The sequence below is a fragment of the Ischnura elegans genome, chromosome 7 (genome assembly GCF_921293095.1).
Source record: "Ischnura elegans chromosome 7, ioIscEleg1.1, whole genome shotgun sequence".
Classification (NCBI taxonomy): domain Eukaryota; kingdom Metazoa; phylum Arthropoda; class Insecta; order Odonata; family Coenagrionidae; genus Ischnura; species Ischnura elegans.
The window spans coordinates 92,089,034-92,111,616 of NC_060252.1; the positions used below are offsets into that span (position 1 = coordinate 92,089,034).

The 22,583-nt window shown below is 36.5% G+C and overlaps 1 protein-coding gene across 1 annotated transcript in view; it reads right to left on the reverse strand.

Moving 5' to 3' along the window:
• Positions 1 to 22,223, reverse strand: part of LOC124162299 (prothoracicostatic peptides) — a 167,130-nt gene extending 144,907 nt beyond the window's left edge. The window contains exon 1 of the mRNA XM_046538785.1: positions 21,977 to 22,223. The gene's annotated coding sequence lies outside the window, so the exon portion shown is untranslated. The remainder of the gene's footprint in view (positions 1 to 21,976) is intronic.
• Positions 22,224 to 22,583: the final 360 nt, after the last annotated feature.

Below are 22,583 nucleotides of genomic sequence, written 5' to 3' on the forward strand. Positions count from 1 at the left end.
ATTTATTTAAAAAGGGTTTCCTATCTGGTCCTTTGATCTAGTTTTTACTATAGAAATCAGAACTTATTTTCAAAACTAAAAAAATATAAAGAAATAAGAATCCATGAATACAAAAATTTATCATTTTCATCGCCGAAACATTATCTCTCCATATTCTCCACCTTCTATAAGGCGCATTCACAAATCAAACACTGGTTCATTGTAGTGCCGCGGTAGCGCTGCTGTACACTAGTTATCTTGGTGCATTGGCTACAGTTGACACGGTTTAGGTTGCTTTCTGTAATGTTTTTTCTTGTTTAAGTCCATTTAAAATGTTGGAAACAATTCCAGAAACAGCCATCTGAGGTTTTTATTAGGTGATTCATTTTTGAACTCATGAAAATAAAACTCACCGATATTTTTTGTCAAATTTCAGAATACTTTGAAAACTATTCGGTGAAAATACAATGGGTGATGGAATGGTGAAAGTTTGGGTAAAATGGTAAATGAATGAGGAGCGAATGTTCATGACAAGGCTTTGAATGGTGTTGAAGTATAAGCTAGCTGGTAAACTTTTAAAAAAGACGAGGAATAAAAACAATTTGTATGCCATCTTTGGTGGTGTCGTTTTATGAGGAAATACTAGATATTTTGGTCTAAAATTATAAAACGTGCCTCAAAAAACTCGAAAACTATGTAGAGCAGTAGTTTAATATATTTAATTCCATTTTTCAATAAAATTTAGGTCCTGAAAAAATGTTTACTACATTTTTTGTCACAACGTTACTTACTGCCTGGATACGTCTCGTATTATTGATGAAGTATTTCCTATGTGGATGAAATATGATGGATGTACCCCGAAGAAAATTGGTTTTCGGAATATTTTTTAGGAAGAAAAATACATATTTTACTCCTCATCCAACTCCCTTGTGACGATTAAAAGTACCTTTAAATTATTAAATCATTGAAGTGTCAACGATTTTCGGGGAAACGACTGAATAATAGATGCTTCCCTTCAGCATCGTCAGCCAGTGCAAATTTTCAACTTTCGAGTAGAATCATAAAACTAACTCAAAGAATTTCACTTAAAGTTGAAGCATGTAAGTGTTAAATGGTGAATTGACGAATGTACATTCAACGCTGGCTTTAAAATTCCTATTTAGATAACGCTAGTTATAAACCGATTCATGTGTAGCGGACAAAAAGGATAAACGACCGGTCGATTGGGAGTAACGCGGCCTCTTTATTAACCGACGATATGATCGTAGCGCCCAGCAAGTCTTAATATTGATTAAAATTCTTCTCAAGGCAATACGACGGGCAATAGTTTATCTGGTTTAAAAAAATATCGAACTTCTTGCGTTTTATTAAAGGCGGGGACTAGAAAAGTCATAGCGAGCACAAATGCGAGTTCCCGAGACTTTGCAGTGCTGATGGCAACGGGGAGGGCCTTAATAAAAGCAGGGGCAAACGTATTCACCTCGCACGGGCCCTAGAAGCCGCTTGCGGTGACGCGAGGCCTTATCAAAGAGAGGAGGGAATTGCGACCCTAACGCCTCCCCCTTACTGCTTCTACGTGTGGAAAAGGACTCGAGGGCTTAGGCGCCTGGGCGCCAGGCGCCACCTGTCCCATCCAAAAAGGATTCCAGGGCACCGTCCCTGCGATTTAAAGAAAAACAACCCAATTCCCAGCTCTCTCTCAACATTTCCAATTTGGGGTCCAGATTCCTACATCTAAGCTCCCAAAGGTGACTTGCTGGGTACTTATTAGGGATGCCCGTTTAGTTACTACCAAAAGAAACTCCCGTGTTTTCCCGCGTTTTCGGCATCTATTTTCTTTTTTTTTCGTTTTTCTAAATTTATTTTTGGGATAAATTACACAATACAAATATTAAATAGATATTTATATTTTTTAATGCCACAGTATAAAATCACTTGCCATCATCGAGATATCTAGGAATGATTTTTGCGCTTTATTAGCACTTGCATATAAATGCATAAATGTAGACATAAAAGTAGGTTGGTTACCCAGTGCTTTCCTAGCACAGATTGAAGCAAGTGACTTTGTACGCGGTCACGCGCACGGGGAAAAAGTTTCATACATCTAGGATGAAATTCACCCAGGGTAAATCACCGAGCTGGGATTCGAACGCGGATCTCCCAATTGCTAATCAGGCACCCTATCAGTTACACCACCATCCATCGTCCACAAGCCATCTTTCTCCTTGGCTGAGTGGGTTTATTGAACAAGTTGTTGACATCTCGGGTTAACACTGTGGTGCAGAGAAACAGAAGTCTGCGGAAGCAATGAAACCTACTTAGTCGTAGTTTTCCGAATCCTGCACGAAGAAAGTTTTTTTTACGTATTCACGGGCTCAGGTACAAAGTTATGTGCACCAAGAATGAATTTTGTCATAAAAAACTACGCCAAAGCGTGGAATTGAGATGTCAACCCTTATTTTCGTTAAACCCAGTCTGAGATTTGCCTTGGAAAAAGATGGGCTGGTTATGAAACTGTTGGCATACTTGACCAGTAATCGAAAAATCTGTGTCCGAATCCCAGCTAAGCCAAATTATTTCCTCAGGGAGAATTCCATCCTTGGCGTATTTTGTCTACCGTTATTTCCTTGAATACGGATTCGAAAAAAATGTCAATACCAAACGGTAACTGAGACAAGAAAGGTCTTCATTTACATTTATTTATTCAAGGTAAATGCATATAATTACACATAAATTTTTAATTGTTATACTATTTCATTTGAGAAAACAATATCATAAAATTGTATTTTATATCCAAGTTTTGTTGTACGTACTTAGTTTGTCGTAAAAATCCTGGAAAGTTGGGTACATTGCAAACCAAATGAGTGCTATTGGACTATTGTGCAGCCATATTAAATATTCTAGGGGCAAAATTGATTTTGAATATGTTTCAATTTACCAGTGATTCATTTTTCGGCAGTGAAGAATTTCCTAAAGCACCAATATGTAGAGGTTTCACAAAGTAAAGCCTAGAATTATCAGTTATTAATTGATAATTTTTGAATTATAATAGAATTTGAACGAGAAAAAACGAAATAGGCCCAAAAAATTCTTAATGCATGTGACTGACAATCAGCCAATTAACGCTTCCTTCCTGGTGCTCGGGAAATCCCGAGAAAGTACCCACCGGTCACGGTGTGGATGTAGGTGAGAGGTATCTAAACGTATGCGGAATTCACGTGGGAGGAAAAGGTGGGTCGCCCCGTGATCAGGAGGGAATTTGCATCAGTAGGATTTGGTCGGGAGGAATAGAAAGGAGGCTGGGCGTATTTTGCCGCACGCCGACTTGTCTTCAGCAGCACTTCAGTTGGGAGGGGAGCGGTTAGGTAGAGATCCGAGAGTGGGGAAAGGGTTTGTGGCCCTTTTAAAAACACCGCAAGGATTTCGATGTTGGCCGTGGCTTAATTAAAAGAGTGGCCCCTCGAAAAGAGGAGTGGAGGTGCGCGCAATGCTTCGGGCGAACTGAAGTTATTCCACAGACGCCTGACTTTCATTATGCAAAGCGCATGCACGGCCCGTCGGAAAATGTGCAGCAGCGCTGTTAAGGGTGTTACTCGTGCTCTTTTTTTATTTGCTTCAAGGTCGCTTAAGTTTTCATCTCGCGATAAAATATTGCTGATATCTAAGTAGATGAGCTTCACAAATTAAATGAATAATCCAGTAGGGATTGAGTGCTCATCAACTGATTCTAGAATAAGGCATGCGTCGTCCTCGAGGGTTATTTAGAGATTTTGTATGATATTCACCCAAGAACTCTTACTGTGAATATGACTCGTACGATAAAGTATACAAGGATCGTGCACTCCAGTCCATAGGATCAAAGGTCACGCCACTTAAAGACTATCTTAAAAAAGGAAAAAATGTGAATCCCATAATATTCAAGAACTACCGGCAGGAAAAAGTCTCCTGGGAGGAAAGATGGTAATTCATACAGATACTTCACTTTGCTTATGATAAAAATAGAGCTTAAAATCCAATTTTAATGTCAAGCATCGGATTTTTGTTTCCTTTATATGGTATTTTCGGTTTTCGAGTAGGCAAGTACGTTATTATATTATGATTGAAGTGAGAGCGATACTCATCATTTTGAATACATGTTTGTCGAGATACACAAACAACCCTTCAAGCCAAACTTATCTTGGTTTTGATTGTGCCAGGGAGATGAGAATCGAGGCAGTTTTTCTAGGAAAAACATCCGTCAAACCCGGAGGGAAAGCAGTTAAAGTTAAAGTGGGAAGATTTTCCGTGGGAGAGGGATGCAAGAAAGGAGAGATTGGTGCGTAGGATGTGTATTTTTGGAACGGGAAATGCGGACGGCAATCCATCAAACGGAGAGGGAGCAGTTAGTCAACAGCGAGTAGTTGCCCTGTCACACATTCCCTATACCCTGCTTGCTTTGCCGCGTTCAAGATAACGGGAGACGCTTTTGCCATCGATACAGAAACGCAACCTCTATCGGCAGTCGTGTGATTGTCATGGATGCATGGATGTGGAGAAGAAGAGTGGTCCTTGAATATCCTTAGGAAACGCGATGGATTTCCGTGTGATTTCTTGCTATTCAATCGCCGGCAAACTGGTAAACAGGCCCTAAGTGATTTTGTCTAAACCCTTATAATATACTTGATGCCTACCGGGCAAAATATATCCCGACATAGGAGATCATCGAGCATAAAGAAGAAAAATTGTATGTGACTGTGGAATAAACGCCACATATTTTTTCAAGTGAAAAGATTCAGCAAAGAATATATTTAGCAAAATATTACAATGTTAAAATATATTTACTTGAAAAATCTTGCTCGTAATCTTTAATTTTGCTTCTTAGGAATATTTATGCCCTGTTATTAAACAGATACCTAATTAATGATGAGCTTTATGATACACCTTTTTCTTGTTACACAGCGTCCAGTATTGCTGTTGAGATCGCTCGTTTTTTTCATGTTATATTAAACATATTTTAAGCCGTGTATCGCTGACCCGTGACCTTCAATGCAAAAATTAGATTAAAAGCTATTTTACTTTTTACTAAATTTTCCTCAACATTACAACTAGTCACTTTGTGACCTTTTGTAAGCGCTGACGCATTTTTGGAGATAGATTGGGTTACTGAAAGATCCTGCCTATCGGGAATGTAATTTCTATTTGAAATATAGCAGCATTTTAAAATAATTACGAGTTTAGCATCTCATCCCGGTACATAGGCAGACTGGATACGTGGATATATTCGCCTCGTAAAAGTGAGCAAAAGGAGGAGAGGTTTAGGAAGCTGCTATGTGTTCGTCATGCTCTGAGAGCGGAGATGATTTAATGACCTCGTTGGGGTCTGACGGTATAAGGGTCGGCAGTGGCTCTCTTAAGAGGCTGTAATGTGGTTCGAGGCGTCCTCTATTCTGTATTCACTTGTTCCCCTTTCCTCTCGCGCTAACCACCCAAAAAGAAAAAGAGACTACCCTTTAAAAAAAAAGCTGCATATGTTATGAATACAAAGCAATTTTTTAACGAGCTCTTTTCCTTCCGGAAATTTCATCCAAGCCTTTTGAATTTCTTGAAAGGGAGTTTAGTTACACGAGTCTTTTTTAAGGTCATAACCTTAATGGCTTCACGTGTTGGTTTATTGGGCTTAACATTTCGTTGGCGAGTAATCAAGTGATAGATATTGGGTAAGCTCTTCCCGGGATTCCCACCGGGTTAGATTCTCCATATTGGCCAAAGTTTCAAGCTCAAATTCGGGACTCATCATAGAGGCTGGTGAATTTCGTTTTATTTGTTTAAATAAATTAATTATAAACGTATTAAACGAAATTCAGCAGCCCTAAAGATTAGCCCCAAGCCTGACCTGGAAACGTTGGCTAAAATGAAGAATTAATCCCGGTTTGAATCCCGAGAAGAGATGTTTATGATGTGGGTTGTCTTATGGAATTTTTGGGGTTCCTTCTCTAACTTTCGCCAAATGATTTAACTTAGGTACTTAATACTTTTTTTATGCAAATGTTGTAAGTATGAACTCAATTTATTGTCTAAATTTTAATGCTATGAGTAGATGTTAGTATTTTGTATAGTTACAATTCTATTCCAGGCACAAAATAACTAAATGCCCCTCGCCAGAGGGTAAGCAAACAGAAAAATTTTACAACATGCTGATGCCTTTTCAGTGAAAGGTTCATTTCTTTTTATCAAAGTTTGACGCGTTTATATGTCGCCTTTCAGAAGTGTTATTTATGATGACATTCTTTCTATTCCATTGAATTTTAACGCCAAACGAGAATTTATGTGTTTATCTCATTTATCTTTCATTCTTTTCCCGTAGTAATATTTTGCTAAACGCGATCATTTCATACGAGCTTATTAAATTTTCCTTCCTCTGTAGTTCTTATTCTTTAATTGACCAACCAGTGGAAAATAATTTTGATGCGTGGAACTAGATAATGTTCTCAATCCTAAAGGCTGGATAGAAAAATTTGCGGTAAATATATCTTGGGAGAAACTAATGGCCCGTGGAAAATCCTGGATATAAAATCTTTGCATCGAATCGGTTAATGCGTTGCCACACAACACTCTTGTAAAAGATGGATGATGCAGGTGAAGGCCATTTCAATTAAGGGAATACTTTGGGTGCAGGTGGCGGATGGAAATATCCCCTTGAGACTGAGTAAATTTAACTGATTGAGTAGTTGTCATGTCGAGGCTTTCATTTTGGTTAGCAGGAAAGGGTAATAGCAGAAAGAGAACATTATAAATATCAGGCAACACGAGAAAAATTAAATCAATGTTACTGAGAATATTGAGGGAAATATCAGAAAATTGCAGGAGAATATTGAACGTTTTTTTAAACCTCTTGGCTAGGGATTGATTTGAAATGCAGTTTAAGTAGGTATCCATATTTTTTGTTATAATGATTTCTGTTTCGTTGTTACTGTGCACTGATTTCGATATATTTGTAATTATGAAGGGTATTCTGTGCTTTAAATTGTCTTGATGGTTAGATATTTTTGTTTGTCTGTGCTTCCGTACGCATCGGGTGCTAAGCCCACCAAAAGAGTGTTCCTCTGAGGTGGCTAAATTCATTTAATCATAGCTTATGCTTATTTTATGCTATATATTACGTTAACGAATTAAATAAAATACTGTATAATTATTTTTCATTGAATAAACACTGGCATGCTCAGTGAAAACGGGAAAATAAAGTAAAACACGATTTTTGAATGAGAATGGCGCCACAGTTGACTTCAGCTGCTCAAATAATTGATGAAAAATATGTTTGGATATATTTTCAAAATGTTTTCCATATATTATGCAAAGAAATAATCATAAATGGTGAAAAATTGAGTGATCTTACGGAATAATATTTTATAGTAGTATTTGCCTATAGTTGTGATTAAATGTTTTTGTTCACGTTGTCACGAAAATAACTGGCCCAAGAATTTTTTTACCCCAATCCTCGTTCAACGAATTTGATTGCATAATTTAGGTACCAAACGTGAAAATTTCTTACGACTATTCTAAATGGCTCTTCACTTACATAAGTGCAATCGTTTGTCTCATCAGGAAATTGTAATGTTTGGAGGTAGGTATATTTTCCCCATGTCATGCATCAATGATAAGCCAATAATCACTTATTATGGTTTTTTATAAGATCATTATTTTCTTTACCTTTATGAATACATTCAATTTTTTTTGCTGAGCGGTAATCATAGTGCTCCTTTGTTACAGCCAGCATCAGAAGATACCAATCTTACTTTTTACCCTTAATACAGCTATGTTTAATACCTAAACGAATAACCCTCCTCAGAACGCGAAAAATATTAGTTTTTCATGATTTTTCAGTCAGAATGCTTGCAATGCAAAAATTTCAGATTAAAACAGGATGAATAAACGCTAGTAATTAACCTTTTCTAACCCAGAGCTGCATCTGGCTAGCTTACTTTTTTAATCATTTTTTTCTTTCCTCATTTTCCCGCTTTACTTACTTTACCGATTACTTTAGTTTTATTACAATTTACTGCCATGAAATTTATGACAATATTGCTGGAGTAATCATCCATATATGTGGGTCTACGCATATAATATTGGCTCATTTAGTTTCCGAGCGGACTCATTGCCAAAACAGTGTTATTTACTATCTAACCTCCTAGATCAATGTCGTGAAATAGAAAAATATGAGATAGCAAAGGACGTGAGCGAGCCTGGTTATTGCTTTTACCTGATATTTATGGAGGCGTCGGTCGACCATCAGATTTAGTGTTCATCAGTTTTTTTGAAGAGAAATATTTCTTAAGGTATCTTCCTGCCATGTGCAAAAAAACTCTATAGAGTTTAAAGCTACGTCTTTTTGAATCAGTAGAATTAGTTTGAACTTTGCGAGCGCCATAAACGAAAACTTATTTTAATTTTGCCAAATATATCTACTTTTCCTGTAAAGTGATTCTCAATAAGTGGCAGGATGTTTTATGTCAGCCAAAATGAATAAGTGTTACCGCCGATGGTAAGCTTGCTCGAAGTTGGGCGGTTTTACATGAACTGTTACTGATATTCAAGTCACGTTGATTTTTTCGTGGAAATATTTTCTCAGTGATTCGTGGAAACTCTTTGCATGATCTATTGATACTATTTTAAATACGCGTTCACTTTATTCAGACGAAAACTTATTAGTTCCGTAAATGGCTATAATTTTCAGAGAAACAATGCTTCAGAGAAAACTTACGCAATTAATACACACATTTTTTGTTTGCATACGCCCGTCTCAACATCACATCGTTATTAGTAAGGGTGTGCGTACAAAAGAGGTAGTACCCCAGCGCGCACGTAAATTTTATCGAAAATATACTTGGAAATGAAAAGTAGCTGCCAACTACACTTGGTGCATATTAGGTTTTGCATGAGGCATAGGTGTGCACAGTGTGAAATGATGCGATTTCCTATTATGCATATATCACCTAAGTTTAATAAAAAATAGCTTTAGACAACAAACTAAAGGATATTTACAATTTTAAGTGATTGTATTCTGCACGCTGGAATATAATAAATTACAGGAGTAGGCAAATGTGATGGCTGAGTCACTTAAAATGGCTACTATCTCATAAAATCAAGATTATTTTAAATTCCACCTTTTCATGTGAATGCGTCATTTTTAAAAGCAAATGGACATTCATCATTTTTGAGAAAATGCTTGTGTTTTTAGAAATAGTTTAGTAGAAGAGCAAAAGGATTTGAAGGGTATCAGAGAATGTAAAAGCTAAGCGAAGGGAACATTATTATTTCAGTAATTTATCAGATAGTAGTTGGAAGAGGGAAAAGAATGTCTCGATTTGTAGATAAAATGATTGACTCTTTCAAATTTATTTCTACCAAGTTACATTCAGTCAATATTTCCTTTATTTTTACAAATTTTTCACTAAATTTGCTAGGGATCAGCTTATTCTTTCCAATCAGAACCTGCCCTGCCCTATTGCCCTGGGTCACTTTGTGGGTTTTATTTGTATTTGGTGGTTAGCTAAGATAACAATTTTCATTCTTGCAATGTCTAAAAAGTCCTCTTTCTCATTTACAAAGGCCAATAAAGATGAGTACTTCATAAAGGGCCGATAAACTTAGTATCAATGCTATCAAAAACCCGAATGGATATAACCATTAAGCCACGAAAATTTCCATTTATTTAGCTTTCTACCCATTGCTTTTCAATCATGGTTTCCTAAATAATTTTTCCCTCACTTGGTTTCCTCAATAATTTTTCCCTCACGCAAAAGTTCCACTACAAATAGACATCATCATTCTGCATCATTTCATTTCTCCCTCAACATTTTCAAATATCTGGTAGGTCTTCTTTCAGTATATTCATTTTTCACGATAGAAACCCTTCCTACTTTGCTTTTGGACTCTCCTGCCTTTTTGCTAAAGATTCGGCATCGGTATTCATAAAGAAGCGCAACCTTTCTTCCCGAACGGTTCTTTTGCCAAAGGATGCAAAAGATGATTCGAAATTTTTGAACAGGATGAGTGGGAGTCGATACTTAAACAAGCGGAGAAGAATATAGTATACCTTCAGAACTCGCGTTCCACTGCCATACGCCGAATTAGAAAGTGTGTGAGAATGACTGAGCACATTCACTCTCCTCCTCCGATTTTTTCCCCAAATACCGATATATATGTATATGGCCCATTCAAACTCGTACAGTCGAGAGTGAGTCGTATACGATTTCCGTTCGCACCCTTAAGCGCTCGCTTGAAATCAAACAAGTGGATTGGACGAATGCCATGAATGAATGAATGAAAGGCCTCGTTCCACGAGAGATCGATTTATCTTCCCCGAGGAGGAATCCGCAAGATAACTCAAAAATAAGCAAGCTCCGACTTCAATTTCCTTTGTGCCGCGTTCCAATAATCCTTATATTCCGCTCCTACATTCAGCGACCGTCCATCAGTCCCGAAAACGCCAGTGTTAATGGAAAACTGGGATTAAACCGATCGGGTTTCTTTTTCCCCATGTTTTTTCCCTGTTTTTTGAATTGATCTTCAGTCAGCTTGACTAGTTATGACAAATGTTTCAGGAGGGTGAATGTATAGGTACCACCTTTATAGCTTAAATACTAAAAATACTCGGCATATCAGAATCTCTAGTAAGTCCCTCAAGCGTCACCACCAGATATCGTTTAAATGTTTCTGGATGATAAGAAATGGATACCCATAAGGGGTAGTTTTTGTTTCAGTCTCCAAATTTGGGTACTTAACGAGATTTTGCGACGGAAAGCAACAGGATAATGCCTCTCCCAGCAACTGAATATAAAGACCGTTTTACACGGGGCACATCCTTGCCCAATCTAACGTGTGTACGAAGGCGCAATCAATTTATACTCTATTTTTTAATTGAACCTCAGCGTGTCTAGCAATGACAAACGCTTCTGTAGGATGAAGGTGAACTACTTTTATCACTTCAGTATTAAAATAATAATAATAAGTTTGATTGCTACACACCATAAATTAGATTTCAAATGAAAATGAAGACTTATTTTGGGTCGCCTTGTAGGAGAGCCTGTTTAAGGCTACCATCAAATAACAATGCATTAAGCTTTTACGTAAGATACCTATAGCTCGTGTGGTGACACCATGAGTATCTCTAAAACAATGTGTGTACCTTAAAGCTATTTACCAACAGTTTATTTATAACTCAATTTTATAAATCACTAAGAAAAGCATTTGCTTTATTCTGTTTTTGTTTATAACCCGTACTCGAAATACTCGTCATGTCTCACTCATACGGCTCATTGAGCACTATTTTTGAGTGGTTTGGAAGTAATATTTCAATCTATTGTTTTATTGGTAGGAATGTGAAATTCGGTACTTATCGAGATATTTGCGACGGAAAGCAACAGAACAAAGCCTCTCCTAGCAACTAAGTATGAAGGCCGTTTTACATAGGGCATATCCTTGCGCAATCTGACGTATGTAAGAAGGCGCAGTCAAAATTGCGTCGTGTTAAGCGGTGAATTGCTAGAGTCAATTCTATTCATAAAATTCAATTCTATTGTTTTATTGGTAGGAACATGAAATTTTGATCTATGTTTACCTTATCCTAAAATTTATCCACAATTCCCCAAAGTAGGCTTGAGGATCTTTGACTGCTCACCATAGCGCTCAGTTATTTCATTTTCTACTAAGCAACAGCTTAGAATCAACTTGCGAATTCAAGATGATAATTTTCAAATTATTTAGAGACACGATTACAGTTTGCAAACCGGAATAACATTATTAGAGTACTTCATAGTAATCTCGGTGTTGTGACGTGGCTATTCGGAGAAAAATATAAGAACATGTATCAGGTATTTCAAAACGTGGTTGCGGTGGATTACAGAAATGCCGAGGTAGCTGGAGAGGAATATAGGAATGAATTACCGAGCACTGCGTAATTGGCGCGGAGTATAAATATTTGGAGATAGATAAAGATGGATAATTAGGTATTTTTAACCTATAATGGCCATTTTAGAGTGAAAGGAATCTCAAATCATAAATAGAAGAGTGGTCAGTAGACAGAAGAAGGGAATTAAAAGTAATTTATTTGAAAGACATGTAGGCAAAAGCCATAATGTATGCCAAATTTCGGACTTGTCAAACGAGTAAGCGCAGATATATTTTTGGCAATAATTAGGCTGCATATGACATACAGAAATTTCAGACAAAGTCTTCGCGTGTATTCGGCATGACGGTCGGAAACTTGATACAAATCGTGAGAAGCATGGGGGAGTGTTTTGAAATTGTAATGAGAAAAGGCGACATTCTTAAGCCGACGCTTCAGCCTGTTGGAGTTTTTTTCATTTTTGTGGTATGTTACTTATTCAAAACTTAGACAAAGCAAAATCATATTAAATTTTTTAAATAAATGAGGTAGATCTTTTATAACATTTGCCTTGATCTCAAACCATAAACTTTCATACCTAAGAAGATGCAGAAGTAATATATTCAAACATGGAATCGTGGTACATGTCGACATAGGAATACTTCATCTCATAAATACTCTTCCTTTTGTTAAATCCTTGAGTGTTAATAAGCTGAAGGTCAAAAATGTTAAACAACCGAAGTAAATGTCTTTCAACTTTCCATCTATATGACCAGTATCACCCACTTTAGTAAGTAAAATAAAAAACGCGATGGTAAAACGCGTTGCTCATAAATACTTCCCTTCATATGAAAGGTACATGACTTATAGTTTGTTCTTAATATTCGCGTTTTTATGATAACTAATCTTTGGTTCAATGCTTGTGGGTGGAATTTGCTTTATTGCAATAGTTCCTCACTTTTACATTTATTTTCTATTCAATATAATCTTGAAAGTAATTAAATGAACTTGAATTTGTGCAATGAAGAGTTTTTGCTCTTTTTTTCTGTACAGATACCGTGCCCTCAATGGCTGATCCTCTCTTCTATCTTTGGAATGGTTTGCTAAAGAGTTCCGTGTTTAAGCCCAGTATTACGCCACTCCTACCATGCAGCCCGGCGATTTATTGCATCACACTTTTGATAAGAATCCTGCAATAAATTCTGATTTATGGTGAACCAATTCTTTGATCATAGTAGCCGTGTGAGTGATTTATATGGTATCGATAGAAAATATATGAATTTTAAAAATTGAAAAAAAACTATCATAAATAAACTTTCGATGCATAGTATTTAGTTTAGGTACTTCAAATGTTGATCAAATAATTCGACTTGAGGAAGTGAAATAATGGTAATCAATTATTAATGACATAATATTTGTGCAATGCTAAGCATAAAAATTACAAAAATGCACTCCGTTGAAATATTTAAAGGAGGGGAGCTCTAGTATTCAACACATTCATCAACACTTCTTGTTATAGGCGAAAATTACAAATCCCTCACAATATTTATTGCGTGAATGTTTGCATTGCTTATAAATATATTCTCTTCATTTATCTCTGCAATATTTTATTAGGTGGCACATACAGTGCATAATATGGTCACTTCTCATGCCATCTCAAAATGACTTGTTAACATAATTTTCCAGATCCCATCGGCGGAAGTGGTCTCAAATTGAGAGCACGGCATTAATTTATCTAACAGATAATGTAGAAACTTGAAGGCTTCAAAATTGCAGCCAAGAAATACACCGCAACTGACTATATCAACTGAATGAAACAGCAGTTTTGGGAAAGTTCGTAATTAATGCTGTTATGACTCATAATACTTGACTTTCAGCGTAATTCAGTCGGACATTTCGCAAGCATTTATCATTGTAACACAGGAAACCATTGGAAAATGTCGCATGCTGGATATTAAGTAGGATAAATTCAATTTCAATTCTCTTTGCATTATCGCTGAGTCTTTGATGAGGTTTTTGATTCCACGTGCCGTCGCAACTCAGTGAAGCGGAATTGTTCGTCACAAATGGATGAGTAATCTCCGCAAAAATATCCGCGAACGATGCGAGAACTCATGAAAGCATTATCCCCTGGAAATACACTTTTTTCTACTACAACCGTGAGCAGATCCTATGGAAGAACGAAAATAAAAATGAAAAATTCATGTCCTACTAATATTAAAAATAATACGGATTCCAGAGATGTGATTTCCGGCCAAGGATTTCAGCCCAAAGTTAAATTTTCAAGGTCATTCATATTGGTGTTAAAAGAGCAAAATTTTGAGAGGCTATATCATGACTGTTGAGGGCTTAGATATGATACTCATATTGTTGTGGGTTTCTGAGGATACTCTGATGTGGTTTTAAATATCAAGGTAATTTTTTATAAATTATTAAAATCCGGAGCGAAAGACTTTTTTAGATCTGGCTTATATATAGGGGCCTGCGGAAGCTTTGAAACCTTAAAAATGCTTCAAAATAAAATGAAACTGGTTTATAGACACCGTGAAACCAAATAATAGAAGAAAACTATCCTATTATCTGGTTTTACTTCCCTTTTTCCCCACCCTTAAAAACCAAGGAATAGGATAATTTTCTCCTTCAACCCCCATCTTCGTATTTTTTTGTAAGTGTGGAAATTTTTACGAGACTATTTATTCTAGCATGGTTAACTTTTTCTGTTGGTCTTGATAATGCTACAGTGCAGTGAACCATTTTGGCTCAGGTGAAATAAAATTTTTATGTGGAAAATTGCAAAGTAATATCACTTCATATCTTATAATGGATCTCCAATAAGTATCTACTTCTTCCATTCAATTTATTTTTTCAAATTGATTTCGATGCTTCAAAAAAATTTAATAAACCACTCTTTACCTGAGTTCAGTGGTACATTTTTTCATAGCATCCTTACTCAAATCGACTTTCAAGTGTACCCAAAAATATACTCATTTTCCGAGAATGAAAAAAATTAATACGTCTTGGAGGAGAGTGGATGTTTCTTCTCGTAAAGTCGTAATAAAAACGTAGGCTCTTAGTTGCAACTTAAACTCAGTTAATAATACTTTACTGAGACATGTTCAAGTTAAAAAAATGTTCATTTTATCTAACAACATAGTTTTTAAGCTAAGATCATATAATTGTTGATAAAATATTTAAAATTCTAGGAAATATTAAGTCCATGTTACATGCAAGTATTTTTCATACGCGAGAATCAACTCGTATATATCCGAATTTGTATTTTCGTAATGTATACAATATGTGCCTACAATAGCTGAATATAGCTATACCTGTACATATGTAACCTTATATTACGTTTAAATACTTAGTGAGAGAACTGACATTTTAGTTCAGCAGGTATGTAAATAATAGTAGTAAAGTGCCCTCTTTCCTATTCTTTTCGTGTGCAGTGATTTTTGCAGTCATTCAAATACCAATCCCATACGTCCTCGTGTTAAACATCAAAATTTTTGACAAAACCTGTTAAGAAAAAGACACTAATTTTATACAAAGCCTTAACGAAGCGCAAATAAGCAAGTTAGGGTCAGCCAGTCCGCTTACCATCTACCTCTGTCCTATTTTACTCCGCTTCTTCAGAGAAATGAGAATAACCTGTGTTGAAAAATATACCAAACGAATGAATTGTTACTATGGAGGACAGCTACGACAAAAACCTAAAACAAAAGGGTATGGTATGGTATTTGGAGGAGGCGACCGACAGCTGAGTTCACTTACGCCAGGTAAGGAAGGGTGGAGAGACACCTAGCGTCGGCATTAGTTTGCCCTTAACGAAAGGCACCACGGCTTAACGTCCCATCCGACGGACGGAGTGTTACGCTGGAAATGTCCTCCACTAAATATTCAAGAAGGGATCGGGCAGTCTCTGAAATTTCTCTGCTGCTACCGGGATTTGAACCCGGGCCCGCCGGGTGGGAAGCCAGCACACTAGCCACCACACCAACCCGATCCCCCTATAATAAAAGGTGTGGATACTTTTTGAGTTGTTGAGCAATCATATTTAGATTAATTCTAGAAAAATTGGTTTCACCGTATTACTTCTTTTGAGTGGATTAGTAATCACTAATCTACATTATATAATCCTGGAGATTTACGCGAGTTTAATGGGTAATGTTTTTCCGTAGCATTAGAGGCCGTAGAGGCGTAGCTTTGAAAAGAAAGCACATTTTCCGTTATTACTTGAGCAATAAAATTTATCCAATATTAACTCCATCTTCCCTACTCCTATACGTTTCTAATGGAAAAAATGTGCATGCCAAACATAAGTCATAAATCTTTAACTGAAAATACGTGTAATGTATTTCTTCAAATAAACTGTATGAAAGAGGAATAACACAATTCCATAAATAATTGGCAAAGTTATCTAAATTGGGCGATTACAACTCCATATTACTCCCTCCTGTTTTATTTTTAATCCAAAAGCTGTAATGTATGAACAATCATTGAGTGTTGTAGCTTATGGAGAGTTATTTATAAAAAAAGATAAGAAAAAGCATTAAATCTAAACTTGAAGCTTGAACTTGGTGGAAGGGCTCCATATTAGCAATGAGAACGACGCGTCGTCACCTCCACAATTTATTTTAAAAACTAATACCGGTTTTGGCTATCAAGCCATTACCTGAAACAAAAATACCAAATTGTTATTAATATACTAGATAAGTGAATGATAGCCGAAACCGGTAGTTTTTAAAATAAATTGTGGAAGTCACGAATTATTTTCATCGCCAATAAGATACAGCAATAGAAAAAACCCTAAACCAGAAGGAACAAATGTTGGTCAGCAGTTGAGCAATCGGACTTAGGAAATCCCTGGTCCATTCTGTTTCCGCTCTCCGATTCACGCATGCATGTCACCGTGACTGTGCTTCGTGAATGCTTTTGCAGGTTCACAGTTTGTGTGAATACTGCGAGCTAACCCCTTGTACGCTCTCGGATGGAGAAACAAAGGAAATTAAACTTCTGCACCAAAGCCCATCGTGGCCGGCTGGTTCCCCATTAACTGAGGTGCCGTTGAGAGGTTCGCAACAAACCTGCCAATTGCAGGTCTCCCAGGCGACCATTTCAACCGCCGGACCCTGCAAACGACACACAAACGAGACGCAACTCGGTCACCGGTTAAACGATCATCACGCAAAAATTCATCATTTTTACCGATAAATGTTTCCCACTCACCCTTACAATAAAACCAATCGTACGAATTTGGACAAAAATTAACTCAATCACTATTCTGTTTCTAACGCTATGAATAAATCATTCGAAACCATTGAAATAGAGGTGTTGAGACCCCCCAGGATCCCTCGCCACGCCACTACTTAGACTTCACATAAATGAACCAGTTATAAACTTTATTTCCCTCAAGGGCCTCCTTAATTGGTGCTGCGAATATTTCACAATGATATTGTTCAAAATATTTTTATGGTTCATTTTTCACATATACCTGGTACTCTTTATACACAAACCAGTTTGTTCAAAGTATATCAAGAAAGGCAATATTGTTCATTAACTCCATAATACTGAATTAGGCGTTATAAACTATTTCGTCTAATCGCGTACGTGAGGTATTTTTAAGGTGAAAATGGCCTTCTTGTCCACCTTAAGGCACGTATATTTTATCAAGCAGAACTGGATTTGTCCCATTAAGATGAGATGATATCAAGTTTTGGTCAAATATGTGAATAACTTTGCAATTACATTAGTTCCTTCGTCGCGTATCCTAAATACTGAGTTTGTGTTTCACTACATTTTTATTAAATAAGGCATAGTAAATGTATTAGTTTATTCATACGGAAATACATGCAACACAGTTTGAGTAGCTTTTATAAATTTAAATATCGTTTAAGTTATCAAAGTTTGAAGCTTTTAAAAGGCCTTACGTTGATACCATATTGTTGTAAAATAACAAAGAGTTTTACCAAATGAATATCTTAATCATATTATCGATAAATCAGTAAATTCTTTTCCTGCACCGGTGAACTTAAAAAGAATAGCTTTGCCCTTAAAAGTAATAGTTGACATGAATACCTCGTAATTAAAAAGCTGGCTAGGACTCCCTTAATTATTCATGGAAAGTAGGCGTACCGTGCCAAAGTTGGAAAGCCTATTTATTTTCAAACAATCGCATTTGTAATTTCGGTTGCCGTGAAAAGTTAGTCTCTAAAATTGCCTTGGAAACAAAACTTTGTGAAGCATTAACGTGATTGTGCAATCCTTCAATAAAATACCTCCAATGAGCTTTTCCGCGAATTAGACTTTATTTTAATGAAAGCGCCGGAAACATTGTTGCAACAGATGTTTGTCACTTTCTAGGAGTGACTTGAAAAGGACTATACATGAATTCCCTATGTTTCATCACCCGGACGCCTAAGTTTTTCACCTAGGAGTACTCTTAGCAATGCTATTTACGTACAAAAATACTGATTTTATGAGATGGGTTTTACTTCAAATGTAGTACGTTTGGTGTACCATAATTACAAGTAGTTAGAAATGACTCGTCACACATGTAGCATATATCTCATTTGATTTTATTCTCAGTGTATTTACACCGAGGCGTAACAGTTCAAATCGTTGCAGGAGGAAGTGTAGGTTTTTTGGTATTATTATCTAAAGCATGAGCATAATTTTTAAAAGCTAAGTCTTTTTCCTCGCCGTAAAACTCAATTTTTTTACCGATAGACTAAGGTGCTTCACATGATACTTCAGTTATAAAAGTTTTGTAGTTTTGAGCAAACCCAGTTAAAGTCGAAAATTCTTCAAATAAAGAGTTCCACTATAAAAAATAAAGCTTTCTCTTTCAAGTATTTTACTTTGAAAGACAATATAAATCATCTTGCAGACATTGGCTAATTTTTTTGTCTAGTAAGTGCTACTATTCAAAATAAAAGTAAGGTGTTGCGCCGTGATTTCACCCTCTGCAATCCAACGAGAGTGTAAACACCTCTACCAACTTTAGTAACATGAGGCAAATGAACTTTTTCTTTCGACTAGTACGGCTGCGTAGCCTCAATTAAAAGGAAAGAAAACAATCCATTAGTAAGTAATAGAAAATCATGATAAGCAATAGGCAGCCAGTGGCGTCATCTTAAGTGCCTCGTTTTAATCCCACAGCAGAAAACTTTTTTATTCCTTTTTGAGAAAAAAACTAATTTAGCTTTTAAACAGGGTTTTTTTTATTTAAACCGGAACAAGTTTGGAATATAATCGTAAGAAAATATTTTTTAAGGAGAGAGAGTATTCAAATTTTGGCGTTGCTAGTTTTTCTCTGGTAGCTACAAGTACAGGCCTTCAATCATCTGTTATGGTTACATTTTTCGCATTCAGAACTAAATATTGTAATTAGTAATATTAATGGCAATTTTTAGCCCTTTATTTAATTTGAAAAATAAAGAGTGTGGTGAAAATAAAATAACCGAAACTAGTAAAAGCACGAGAGGGAATAGTAACTACAACTATGTATCGGACGCTGTTTTTTAATATCAATTAAAAATGATAGAATATTTTTGTTTGCTTACAAACCCGAAGGTTTTGAGAGGAAACCATTTTTTTAGGGAATCAAATTTTTTTTGGGAACTTATTGTCTCTACTTAACTCATAGAACTCAGATGGTACAAACAAAGTTTCCTTGTTCCCCATGTTACTGGAGTTGGCATAAAATAACTGTCATAGATCTCAAATGCTTAAGAACAATGGTAAATATTTTCCCGGTACCGATCTGTTAATTTTTCCTATTATCACTGAGTATTTTTGTCTAATTACTTGGTAATACGATTCATAACTCAGAATAAGTTTTTGTATAACAGTTTCAATAATTGAGATGATAAAAATCTCTGTTGAATAAGAACATTGAAACGATGATATCTCAAAATGCCTCGAATGAGTTCCAAAGAAAATTCTGGAAATGCGTAAGTATAGACTATAGTATATCGTTAACGGAATGAAATTTGATTTCCTATTATATCCTTGCAACCATTTTGCAACATTTATTAAAGAAATACACCTTGTAACTATAGCTCTAAAAACAACACCGCGTCAGCGGCTTTGATACAAAATAAGGTTTTTTCCGCCAGCTAAAATTTTAAATGTGGTTGAGAAGTTTTATTTGCTAATATTTAGTATTGATTTTCAACACTTTCACCCTAATGATAAAAAAAATATCATTCGAGATCCGAGAAAAACCTAGCTCATCGAATTTTCCATTCAAACTGAATGAGCCCGGCCACAGCGTATGCTCCATCTCAACCTGCTAATAATTAGAAAAAAAGAGGGCTCCACGAAGAACCATCTTATCAGGAATCAGTTTCCAGCCTTATAACTGTAATATTTTATTAACATAAGGAAACTCTTATATGAGAAATTATTACGCACTTTAAAATGCAATAACAGTTTTGTTTACAGTCTCGAAATTCAACATTTTTACATTTTGCAACACTATTTTTTATTTTCATCACGGTTAACAAAGATGCAGCCACTTATTCTGGAGGTATGCCCGTCAAAGAAGCCAATGGTAAAATTTTATGCCAAACATGATGCGGTACAATTTCTAATTTTTTCCTGCGCACTATTTTTACTCTAACTTTTGAACAAAATCACAATAATATTGCATTTTTAGTCTTAATTTTACGAATCACTAATAGAACTTTTTAAAGCATAAAATTCACATGAAATTGAACAAATTTTCTCAAAAATCGCGGGTATTCAATTCATCTTCAAGCAAAAAAAATTGGCTATAAGCCATGGCTTTCAAAGTCCTTACCAACGCTAATTCTGGTTTCAATAAGCTTTATACCTGGGGAGATCTCCCGGAATATGTTCTATGGGGTATTTATTATAATGGTAGTAGAACGAAATTTTCATGTGCTAAGCCGATGCAGAATCTTCACTACCAGAATGGTAAATTATCAAATGTGACCGGTGTTGCACGACATATTCACCGCCATTTTATCTGTCACCCGAGCCTTAAACCTTACCACATTGTGTAATCAACAGAGATTTAGGAAGGTAGCCCTACAGCGTTCTAGGAAGTACCAGAACACATATCACCTTAATATTAAACAGATTTTAACTTTAGAATATTTATAAGGTTCGTATGTTAGGATTTCGTCTAGTTTATGCAAAGAAGTGCCAAAAATTACCAGTCATAAACTTAAGATAGTTCATGTATAGCCGAAGCCAACTTCTTTTTTCTCCAAAACTTCTGAATTTCTTTCCAGACTCTGAATTACTGCTTATTTTTACAAAATGGAAAATCTTTCCTGTAATATTTCTCTCAGCCATATAACATCGACGACGGATATCCGTCGAAGAAAGAAGCTATTAACACTTTCAGAACTTTTCAATTGTTTAAAGAAATCGGAAGCCTTCTTAATCTAAATACACATACTAGGATCATCGGAGTATAACTTAATTTAAAAAACTTTTTTAGTTACCTACACACCTTTTTTCTCTCATTTATCAATTCTCACGACACTAAATGAGACCAGTATACATTACGTAGTACTTTTTCTTGCGGAGCACGTGAATAGGGAACATCAACGTGAGGAAAGAAATCGTTTTTCAGAAATGCTTTCCACATCAGATAACTAGGTAACCAACAAATTTGTATTTACGATGCATTTTAATAAACCGGAGTTTGATTCAAGGAAAATAGGCCTTGATATTTTTGTAACATATTTTTTTAAAAATCCTTTCCGATCGGAGAAAGTTAACCCAGGTAACAACGTGTAGGAGTAATACTTTTTAATCCCATCAATCCTGTAAAAATGGGAGGCCTTAGGGAGGAAAGAAAAGTTCATGGTCGACCTCAGTCTATTTTTGAGACATTTTCTCACTTTTTGAACAATTCTGCCCATGTTTCAGAACTAGCTCAAGCTATTTTGAAGCAAGGTTGAAAATAATATTTCGAAAGGATATAATGCTATTAAAATATTATTTGGGAATACTATAATACTTGAAATATCATAAGGAAAGGAATATTTGACGATTTTCTCCATCTTTGCGACAGATTATAGCTAATAGAGAATACATCAGCGAAAATATCCGTACAAGAAATAGAAATTGAATTTATTTCATTGAGTCTTTGCTAACCTTGAGAAACTGCTGTGCCCCTTCTACCGGAGCGTGCTGGGTTCGTCTCTCGGGCCCGGCTCTTTACTGAAAAGGCCTGTTGCAGAGATAGTTGGCTAGTTGGTCCAGCAGGGGTCGCCGCCGCTGTCCTGGCGAGGAACACGGTCCTCCCTTCGTGCCGCCTTCTTCAGCCGGAATGTCTGCTGTCGGTCGGTCGGTCCCGCAAGCAGAGTCGTCGACGCGAGTGTTGAGGAGTTAGTGCGACGAACCGTCTGGACCCAGTTTCTGTTATATCCCCTCTCCTCATCCCCACTCCACCTACCCCTTTCCTCCCCCACCCCTCCCTCCACGCCCGCACGCGGGAATAAGGGGGGGATGGGATATACTCGAGTAGGATGGGGTGGGGTTGGATAGGGATCGGCGCGGTAAGGGGCGTGTGGTGAAGGGTTATTTTGTTTTATTTTTTGGGTGCCAGAGAGTGTTAGTTGGGTTGCAGGGGAGTAGGGGGCGTGGTGCTCTCTGTCCTATGGTGGATGTATACAGGATAAGTGTGTGTGGAGGCCGTGATAGAGAGTCAGAGGGGGGAAGAACTGGCCGTAGGTTTTCTCAGTCGATGGGAATCAATGTG